The sequence below is a fragment of the Alligator mississippiensis genome, chromosome 4 (genome assembly GCF_030867095.1).
Source record: "Alligator mississippiensis isolate rAllMis1 chromosome 4, rAllMis1, whole genome shotgun sequence".
NCBI classification, from domain to species: domain Eukaryota; kingdom Metazoa; phylum Chordata; order Crocodylia; family Alligatoridae; genus Alligator; species Alligator mississippiensis.
The window spans coordinates 208,752,586-208,763,247 of NC_081827.1; the positions used below are offsets into that span (position 1 = coordinate 208,752,586).

Here is a 10,662-nt window from a genome sequence, read left to right on the forward strand (position 1 = left end):
ATTATGTGATATAAGGCAGGCTACACTAATTAACATTACATGAATTATTAATATATGCAGTGTCCGGCTGGTAAGTCTGTTGTGGGGGAAGGGGCAAGGGGAGAGGGGCCTGGGCAGCACTGGGCTTTTCCTGGCAGGGGAGCTGGGCCAGGCTGTGCTCGGGGTGGGCAGCAGCAGCACTGGGAGGGGGGTGATGAAGGGCTGCAGCCTCCCCAAAATTTACTGTAGCCCCCCCACCCCCCTCCCAGTGCTGCCATCACCTGCCCCGAACACAGCCCAGCCCAGCCCTGCCACCAGGAAGAGCCAGATGCTGCCCCTAGCCCCAGCCCACAGCATGAGCCTGCCATACCCCATATGCAGATCCAGGGGCACACAGCCCCCATGCCGTCCCAGGGTGTGCATAGCAGTAGGAGCCAGCCCCCCCAGTGAGCTGCAGCTCCATCCCGTGCCCCACCCCTGCTGTGCAGCATCTGTCTCTGCTTCTGTTCCTGTCCTTCCCCAGCCCCACTTCCCCCCTCACCACTGGCGACTTGCTCTGCTCCCCCCCACTCCTTCCCTCAAAACAAACTTGCCAGCCGGACCCTGCTGCTCTCCATGCTGCTGGGCTGCGCTCCTGGCCACATGCGTGCTGCGCTGCAGCTGAGCACATGCATGGGGCATTTATCAGCCATATTTGTTCTGTGTACCCCCTACAACTTTTTAAAGTACCCCTAGGTAGCGTTCCCCCTAAGCTGTGCAGTGTGCACAGCCATGCAGGTGCACTCATGCTATGCTGCCAGGCGCGCCTGCGTGGCCACGCACGCCACACGACTTAGAGGGAACGCTGCCCCTAGGGGTACATGTATCCCTGGTTGACAACCACTGCAGTAGAACTTTAAAATCAAATCCATATGAAACCCTGATCCTATAAACTGTATACTTCTTCATTTTAAGATAATGCAGTTGCTTACCTGCTTCACCTTAAACAGGAGCCTGTTTGTAGGATTGGACCTGTAGCCATTTTTCTTAACCACTGGCAATTACCGTTTTTGTTTTAGACATCTTAAAATCTGTATCAAAGAGGGTGGCATCCTTATGTTTAGTTCAGAATCATTTGCATTCCAAGATACAAAACTGGGAATTTCACAAAGCACTATAAAATCTTGTGTTTTTATAAAAGATTCAGAACTGAAGGATGCAGTTTGAATTGTGAATTAAAGATGACAGTGGCAATGCATTTAACCAGACGTTTTACACATTGGGAATCTTTTCTGGACAGAAGCAAGTATACCAATAACCACAGTTAACAGGTATGTTGCCATTCATTGAAAGGAAATCTGTATCTGCCGAATTTAAAGTATTACTATATTACATTTGCCCACTAGGTGTCATTGTTGCTGGTGCTGTGATGATAGTGGGGGAGGGGTACTGAGGATCCGTAGTCATGCTGTAACAATAAAAAAGGAAACATGTTATTGTTGTGGATCCAGCCATCTTGGCTCGATATAGTCCATGAAGTGAGGTCAGGGAGAAAAAAAAAGCAAAAGCAGTAATAAGTTGAGATTTAGCCCTCCAGAGAGCGTTAGTTGTGACAGATCTTCAGCATTCTCTCACATCAAGCTGCATTTTGTTTGTTATCAAATCACTGAAATGCTGCTGTGGAGAGCAGAAGAAAAGTCCAGCTTAATAACTGCCTAGCCCATGGAACAGGCAAGCAAGCAGAAACTCTTGCACATTGCTTTGCATTCAGGGAGGAAACATACAACAATGACAATTGTGATTTGATGTCAAACAAATTTGATGAGCAATTTATGCCACAAAGGAATGCAGTGTGCTGCACTGTACGTGCTCAAAGGGAGGCTTTACAAGCAGCTGATATAATTTGCTAGAAAACTGAATTTGGGGGCAAAGAGAAAATCAAATCAGGGACAGAAAATTGATAAGAATGCTGAAGGAGGGCCTGTCCTAGAAATCACAGATGAAGACTGATTTTGCAGCTACCGAAATGGCAGAGCTCCCTGAGCCAACTAAAAATCAAAATAAGGAGGACATAAAGAATCTTTCTCTTCCCTGAAAACCTGGGGTCAAGTTTATACTGTCTTCTAGTCCCTCAGCATGTAAATTACACCAGCTTGAACTCCCTTGTAGATTTACTTATCAATGTGTAACTTAAATCTCCTTACATATCATCTTTGAATTTGGCCCCTGGAGATAAATTTGGAATAGACCATTAATGAACACATGCTTGATAGTCTCTGCCTTATTCTTACCAGATGATCATTTAACATCATCAAGCCAGTATTCAACATGACATGGTGACATTCACCTACCAGTGAACCTCAACTTAAAGAGAGGAGAGACCAAGCAAAATACCCATGCAAAGACACAGATTTGTTGCTATGCAGTGCATCACACTTGACAATCCCTATTCAGAGATATCTCAAGTATAGAGTAAGGAGGCCTTTTCATCTAAGACTGGCATTTATTGGTAGAACAGCACCTAGCCTGCTGCGCTTCTCTCTCTCTCTCTCTCCCCCTCTCATGAGCAGTGATATCCTAAACACGTAGTAAAAAGTCATAAAAGGAAACATTTAAGTGGTAATCAGTGGGCAAGAGACCTGTGATAGGGCCAAGCAGACATAGTAGTTACAAACAATATATCAAATATCCTCTGCAAATAAGGACCAAGTTCTGCACTGACTTAAAAACCTGAGCACCCCTGTTGACATAAAGGGATAAAATGGGATATAAGTGAGAACTGAGCTTTAAGCTTGTAGGAGGAAGGTGTGTATTTGGCTGGAGCCAGAGTCTAGTACTCAGGCAACGTGCAAGATGTCATCTCTTTTTATGCACCAAGCCACATGAAACCACTGTACAAAATGCAGGAGTTCTGAACTAGAGCTGGTTTTTTGCAAGTCTCATTTGCGGTTAGAAAATGACCAGCATGAAAACACATCTATTTGATTTTACTCTATTTGAATTAAGAGGAATTCCTTTTTTCACTAACTCACAAATGCAGCAAGTATGTTCCTCATTTATCCACTGTACCTGTCAAGCGAGCAATAGGAAGTTCAACTCAAACTCCTTGTTGGAAGCAGGCTTTCATCCTTAAACTTTGGTAGTACACCTAAAATGGATGGTGTCTGTGACATGCTGCCAGCATGAGCAGCTGGTGAAACTGGGAGATTTCTTCTGCCCTCAGAAGAAATCACAGCATTGCACAAACTGGAAGACGGGGTTGTAAGCAATAAGGCTGTGTGAAACGGGCCCTATTCGATTTGGATTTGGATTTGGCCTGAATCAGGGACAGTGATTCAATCTGTTGATTAGTATCACTGTCCCTGATTCAATTAGGATAAATCCAAATCTGAAGATTCAATGCTGATTCAGCGAATCAGCGATTTGGACATAGGCAGCTTTAAAACAACCCTACGAAGAGAGACTGAGGGACCTGAACCTGTTCAGCCTCAGCAAGAGGAGGCTGAGGGGGGACCTGGTGGCTGCCTACAAACTCATCAGGGGAGATCATCAGCAAATAGGTAGAGCCCTTTTCTCCCCAGCACCACCTGGGGGGACAAGGAACAATGGAGAATAGGTTTAGGTTAGAGATCAGAAGGCAATATTTTACAGTTAGGGTGGCCAAAATCTGGAACCAACTCCCCAGGGAAGTGGTCCCCACCCCTACCTTGGGCAAATTCAAGAGGTTGGATGATCGCCTGTCTGGGGTCTTGTGAACCCAGCATTCATTCCTGCCTGTGGCAGGGGGTCAGGCTAGATGATTTGTTCAGGTCCTTCCTGACCCTAGCTGCTATGAAACTATGAAAAGTTTTCTTCTACATACCTTGAGGTAGCAGCATGGCTGTGATCGCTGCAGTACTGGGGCGCATGGAGCATCCCACAGCAGTGCAGTGGGGGTGGGGGCGCTCTCCAGCATGCTTGGCAGTGAACCCAGAAGTGGACCAGAAGTAATTCCAGTCCACTTCCAAGTCTGCTGGGGAGTGTGTGGGGGGCCCCACCATTTCTCTCCAGCTTGGTGATTGGCCATGGGGGGACCCCGGGTGCCTCCGCCAGACCCAGGAGACACCAGTTGCTGAGCTGGGGGGGCACGGGGGGCCCCTGCTGTGCGCTCCCTGGTGGAACCGGAAGTGGACCGGAAGTGCTTCTGGTCCAATTCCGGGTCTACTGCTGAGCATGCTGGGGAGCCCCCTGCACTTCTGTGGGACTGCATCTGCCCCAGCACCACAGCGTTCAGAGCCCCTGCTACCTAGAGGTATGTAGAAAAAACATTTAAAGCTGTGCCTACATCCAAAATGCCAAATCTTTCCCAATTTCTGCAAATCAATTCAGAGAGATTAAAGAGTCCTCTGATTCGATTCGTATTCACAGATTCGGCCACTGAATCCGGCCAAATCTCAGCCAAATTGAATCAGGGAATGAAGCTTTGCACAGCCCTAGTAAGCAACAGTGCACCTCAGTACTAGAGGGCAGGACTTTAAAAGCGATAGCTCTCAGTACTTGTCTGACTCACAGTTTAGTGAGGCTGCAATGTCTGCATCTGTGGCATAACTCGGGTGAGGTGACTGGGGCAACAACTCCAGAAGCCAGCTTGATGGGGGGGGAGGTGCAAAGAAAACCAGCTGCTGCTTGCAGCTGCACAATTACAAGCACACTGCAGGTACAGAAGCAACCAGAAATCACTGCTGTTCCTATAACCCAGGTACTTGACCAAGTTGCTGTGCTGCTGGTCTGTATTTAGTCTACAATATCTTATGAAGGCATGCAAGGACTACAAAGGCTAGTAACAGACATTCAAAAAGCCAGAGCCTGAATTGATTCAACCTTTGCAGGTTAATCTAACCTGCCTAGGTTGGACTGGTTTGTAACAGGACAAACATTCTCTCTGAACTGAGGAACTGCGAGCACATGCCTGCAGTTGCTCAGGCCAGGTGCTGGGGGGTGCTAGATTGCACACTCAGCTGCAGGGAAGCTATGCTGGCGGGGCATAGCCAGTCCAGGCTGAACTGGCCAGGGAGCGGTTTAATTCTCCCCTCTCTATCCCACTGGCAGGAACCTGAGCCAGGTGTGCTGGGTGCTCCCCCCTCACTGATGCAGGAGTGGGGCAACATGGTCCTTGAAGCAGGGGGCAGGCAGGGAGAAGGGTTAGTCTCCCCTCTACCCCCACTGGCAGCTGTGTTTGCCCACCATTGCCAGGTTTAAACCCCTTTCCAATCACTTATGTGTAATGTCTGTCCCTAGCCCAAGTGGTAGTACTATAAGCACCACTTCCCTCTTCTGTCTAGAACATTCCCTTCTTGGCCTATAAATTTACCATAGCCCTAGCTGAACATAGCTAGAGGGCCTACTCCTGCCAGTTTGTTTGCTGAAGCTTTATCATCACTCTTATAGTACCATACTTCTGAAGAAGCCAGTGGATTCTTTTCAATACAAGTGGGCCTGCACAAGACAAAAGATTTCTCATTTTGGTGAACTAATCTAAATAAATAAAGCTTTATTTTTTCAATTTGCACCACAACTCTACATACATTGATAGTACTGATGCAAGAAGGTTTGGTGTGCTAAGAGGTAACATATTACCGTAACAGCAAGGCCAGATTGGAACCCATTGAAAGTATTTTGTTTATTTGTTTGGTTGGTTGATTGTTTTTTCCTTCCACACTGAGGCTTAATAGTGCTGTACTCTACTAGAGAACTCACAACAAGTGTGCAAATGCAAGCATTTCTACTGATGCTTATACAGACTCATGATTTATTTTATGATTGCTGTGTAAAGTGAGGTAATAACGCTAACTTTCCACATAATGCCAGAGACATTAGGATCCTAGGGAACTCAGTTGCTGAACCTATGTCTGAAAGAAATGGTTCTACTGAAGCTACTGTCTGAAAGTCCAACGTCCTGCCTGAATATCCTTGAGGCTGAAGAAGTTAAAACTTTGGTGAAAACTATTGAAATTGTTGGAACAGCATCGATTCACATTTTCAGCCACTTAAATGAGAAAACCGGGAAAGCTACAAGTTTTGAAAAATAAAGGGGAGACTTGTCTGAACACTGAAAAAATACCTTAAGGAACCCAAGATTTTTCTTTTATTTTTTTCTCCTTGGCTTCTCAGATAAATTTAATAGCTTTATTAATTAAACAAAAAAAAGATGGTCACTTCATAGTGGTAATAACTTAATTCCTAAATCCAATCTGTAACAGGTTTCATGGTCTATGCAGTTTGTGTCATGGCCTTGCATCAATAAACACATAAAAAACAAAGGTGCATCTTGCAACTGCTGCAAAATGCAGACTTATTGAAGCCAATTCCCACCCTCAAAAACCCATAGCTATTTCTCTACCTGACAGGTTGTATTGAGTTCAATAGAGAGTGTTCCTCCTTCAATGTGTCAACTCCTTCTTAATTCATTAGTTAAGCCACAAAACAGGTAAAATATGAATTTTTATCCAGTGTGTCCCAATCCTGCTGGCATGAAAGAATTCACTCTGAATGACTGCCTATCTACTGATTGCCAATTGGTGCCAAGGGTGAACGTCACCTTTGTGTTACAGAGACGAGTCCAGTAGGAACAAGACTGAAACTAGCATTGTCTTCTCACAAAGGCTGTCATCAGGTTAAAACAATTTTCTGTTGTTTCAAACATGATCTGGATTTAAAATTACAGTCAAATCTGGGCCAGACATCTAGTAACCTTAGCAGTTGCTTTTAAGTAGACAGAAAGACATATGAAGTAAAGTCTTCCTTTGCCTTATTGTTAGTAGTGGTATCCAGTTTGTGGCAGCTGAATTTCTTCTGCTATCAAGGTAGTATAAGAGTGATTTTGTAGCCATGATGGTCCAGAAATTATAAGAGGCAAGAATTTCTTAGGGTGATATCTTTTATGGACCAGCTGTATAGCTGAGAAACAGGCAAGTTTTCTAATGCAAGACATTCTAATGCAGGTTCTGGTCAGACCTGATGAAGAACATCTTGCATTCAAAAGCTTGTCTAACTATCCCAACTATGCAGTTGGTCCAGCAAAAGATATCACCCTAAGGAATCCTTGCCTTGTGCTATCAAATCAGATAGCTATATAAACCTGTTTGCTTACCCTAACCAAGCACAGAAAACAGAGGTGTACTAACTAAATAGACCTTCTGAAGATGGGTAATGGGTCTCACTCTCACTCCAGCCCTTTTTTGTATAACATAAAAAAGGCCGGAAAAGGTATAATTTCAGGCAGAGAAAGATTCATCTAGTGTCAGCCAGATGTTGTTACACAGTTGCCTTCGCAGGACCTCCTTTTAAATCCTAGCTTAAGAGATGTAGGCACAATGGGGAATCCAGACCTAGCACACCCTAAGAATAGCTCATGACCTGGTGATCACAAAGGTGTGTGTTGTGCCCTGTCTCTGAGGCACAGCACAGGATTTCACCTCAAATATTTTTTTTAAAAGGTGATAAAGTTATAAGAACTATCTTAGATCACATAATTGACATTATTCCCAGCATCAAATACCCTTTCAAGTAACTGTACTGTCTGCTTATTTTTGCAGTTTATTCAGCTTGGGGAGTGAAATCTAACTGTGCTATTTATAGTAATTTTCATTGCTAGTTCCCATCTTCTAGCTCAATGCTCCAGTGAATGGGAGGGCAGGAAACACGCCCATTATTCTTAACATAAAAAATAGTGTTGCTAATCATATTTAGAGATGAGCAAAGGTTAGCATTAAGGTATATTAGGTTTAGGTTGCAAAATCAAATGAGCTGTGCTCAGATGATTTGGGATACATTTGTTATAATGAATAAGCCCCATCTACTTTTGGATTCTGCCAAAAACAGTTGAGGAGAACAGGGATTTAGTAAGAACTATTGTCACTCCCAAGACTTGGAAAGATTTGGCCTTGACTCTTCCTATTTAAATTAGTTTCAGCAAAACACACATTTGGGATTTACAGTGTTTGACAGTGTCCCTTTAAGGAACATCAAAACAGAATAATCCGCTAATCTGTTCCTAGCACTAACAGATCAAAATTCCTGTGAGAGCAATAGATGCCAGCCCACTTCTTCCTTAATAAGGGAGCCGCTGAAGCACACGCTTCCCACTCTGGTAAAGAACTAAGCTCCAGTTATGACCCTATTCCAACCTCACCCCCCTCCCGCATTCCCCCAACTCTGCAAAACTAGTGGAAAATTTAGAGGAGTTAACTTGGTGCATATGAATTTTCATGGTATGTCATTCTGGTTAATCATTAAGACCACCCTGAACTGGATGGCTCTGGTCCATTCTAAGAATAAAGAACTATCCAAGTCATGCAGAAGGATAAGATCTCTCTCCATTAAAATGAGCAAATGAGGAAATTTAACTCTTTAATAGACAATGTGCTGCATATTCAGAAGCTATGAAATATACAGTAAATGTCAAGTGAAAATTAATTTTATCTCAGAAGAACCACAGAGCTATACCTGCTCTACCCTAAGAGTTTCTGTCTTGTGTCAGCTCTTTATAGGATAGCAAAGACTTGATAGAAAGTATTAATATCTCTATATTAATAGTGTCACTGTTCAAAAGGACAAGAGCAAAACATAACCCTATCAACAACTACTCAAGTTTTCCTGATGTACCAGTATATAGAAGCAAACAAGTGACAAGAAAACATGGTGCATAGCTAAGATCACTTATAAACACTTTATTGGAGTGTAGGATCAAGATATACAAGATTCTGCAATGAATAAATGAATATTTAACCAATCTGAATGAAGATAAATTGATGAGAACCTTTTAAAGGCAAACAAATATATCTTTATTATTTTAGCTTTGTAAGATATAATATGGTGTAACAGTGTAATATATATTGCTAAATGAATGTAATATGGTCAAATAAAAAAAACAAACAATTCCCTTACCTGAGGAAGGATCAGTGCTAAAATTATTTGCATCTTAGATTATTACAGCTGAAGACATTTAAAAAGCATTAGTTTTCAATATTTATTATTCCCCTTCTGTTTTGCAAATCACATAGCTTTGCAATTGAAACTAGGTCACTTAGTTACACTTTCTACTCATATTTAGTTTCATTTACCATTTCTTACGTACTCTGTGATCCTGTAATTAGAATGCCAATGCTACAAGAACACGTTGAAATACAGGTTCAAGACTTCAAATATGTGTTTCATTAGCTTTACAAATATCCAATAGGAATCATTTCAGATATTTTTGTTAAACTTCCCTCCAACCATCCCAAACCCCACTTTTTCCTTCTTAAAAACTACACAACAAAATAATGATATAGGGCTTTTTAAAGGGCTTTTTAGGGAAAAGAAACTTTCTTTCTTCATCAACTTTTAGTCAGGCAAGTGAACAATTATCTAAATGTTTGTTTCAAATCAGAAATTAGATAGTCTTTTAAAATAGAAGGTTGTATAACAGAGAACACTGGTATTACCTAAAACTGCTGTATTATGTTTCTCCACTAGGTGGTCCTTAAAGACAGATATTTAGGAAAGGCAGATTCAGGTTTATATCTTCACCCTGGATACATTAAAAAAACAAAACAAACAAAGCTACTTTTATGACATCATTAGTAGATACGGCCAAAACATTTGGCAGTTTTTTCCATTTAATTTATGTGTGTGATATATTTATCATGATTGAAAATTATGAATTACGTTTAAAAAGATCAGGGCCTCCCAAAACACATGTAAGGTAGTAAACTACCCTTACACTGAAATGACTATGTAGGCAAATGGAACAAAACTGAAGTAGTCAGAAGTATGCTCCTTACAGTTGTGGATAATTTAATAAATATTCATTACTTATATGAAAATATTTGCATTCCATTACCTTTCCAAACAGGAACTTGATTTACAACTGGAATATTGGCAATATTCACATACCTGCGGAAATTAAACCCAGAAGACTTGCTCCCCCTCAAGATTTTTTCAGAGGACAGGCCAGCATTAGTATTCAGCTAGGGCAGGATCACTGGGAGCTGTTCTGAATAAGTGCATTCTCCAGACAACAAATCCCCTTTGGTCAGTCACTTACTTTAGTGTTTTCACTAGCTGGCACCAAACCAATGGAAAAGAGAATATTATAGGTGACATGTGCTACTGCAAAATCCTTCACTATGGGCATATCTACACGTGCATTTACTGTGCAGTAAGAGGTTTTTAGGCCAGTGTCTACATGTGCAACCGTTAAAGCACAGTAATGCTGTATGTGGACTGACTTGGGACTCAAGTTAGTTCCAAGTCAGTCCACACGCACAGTTTTACTGCGCAGTAAGACATCCACATGTGTGTTGCTGCACAGTAACTAATCAGGTATAAATTTGATACCTGCATGATGCAATAAGTTACTACACAGTAAATGTGCAAACGTAGACACAGTCTATGTGGACTTTATGCCACCAGTGACCTGTGATATGGGTTCTACCAGTTTCTAAATTTTAACAATAGCTAAATAAAAGTGAAGAATTAAAACTACTTGCCCCAGGCCACAAAGGGAAGCATTATGAGAATGAAAATTAAAACTCTGATTTCTATTTTCAGACAAGAGCCTATTCCTAGTTCTATTTTCAGACACGCTAAGCGTGTGAATGTGTTTCCTCATACTACCATTAAAGCTGACTAATTTTATGAAGCAAAATATATGTATTTTCCAAAAACATAACTTCTAAATAT

At 42.1% G+C, this 10,662-nt stretch overlaps 1 long non-coding RNA gene across 1 annotated transcript; it reads right to left on the reverse strand.

Moving 5' to 3' along the window:
- Positions 1-895: 895 nt before the first annotated feature.
- LOC109281401 (uncharacterized) lies at positions 896-9,962 on the reverse strand. Its single transcript, XR_002088038.2, has 3 exons — positions 9,874-9,962; positions 9,423-9,508; positions 896-1,426 (listed from the first exon to the last, which is right to left on the reverse strand). It is a non-coding gene; the product is annotated as an uncharacterized LOC109281401 (long non-coding RNA).
- Between the last annotated feature and the right edge of the window lie 700 nt (positions 9,963-10,662).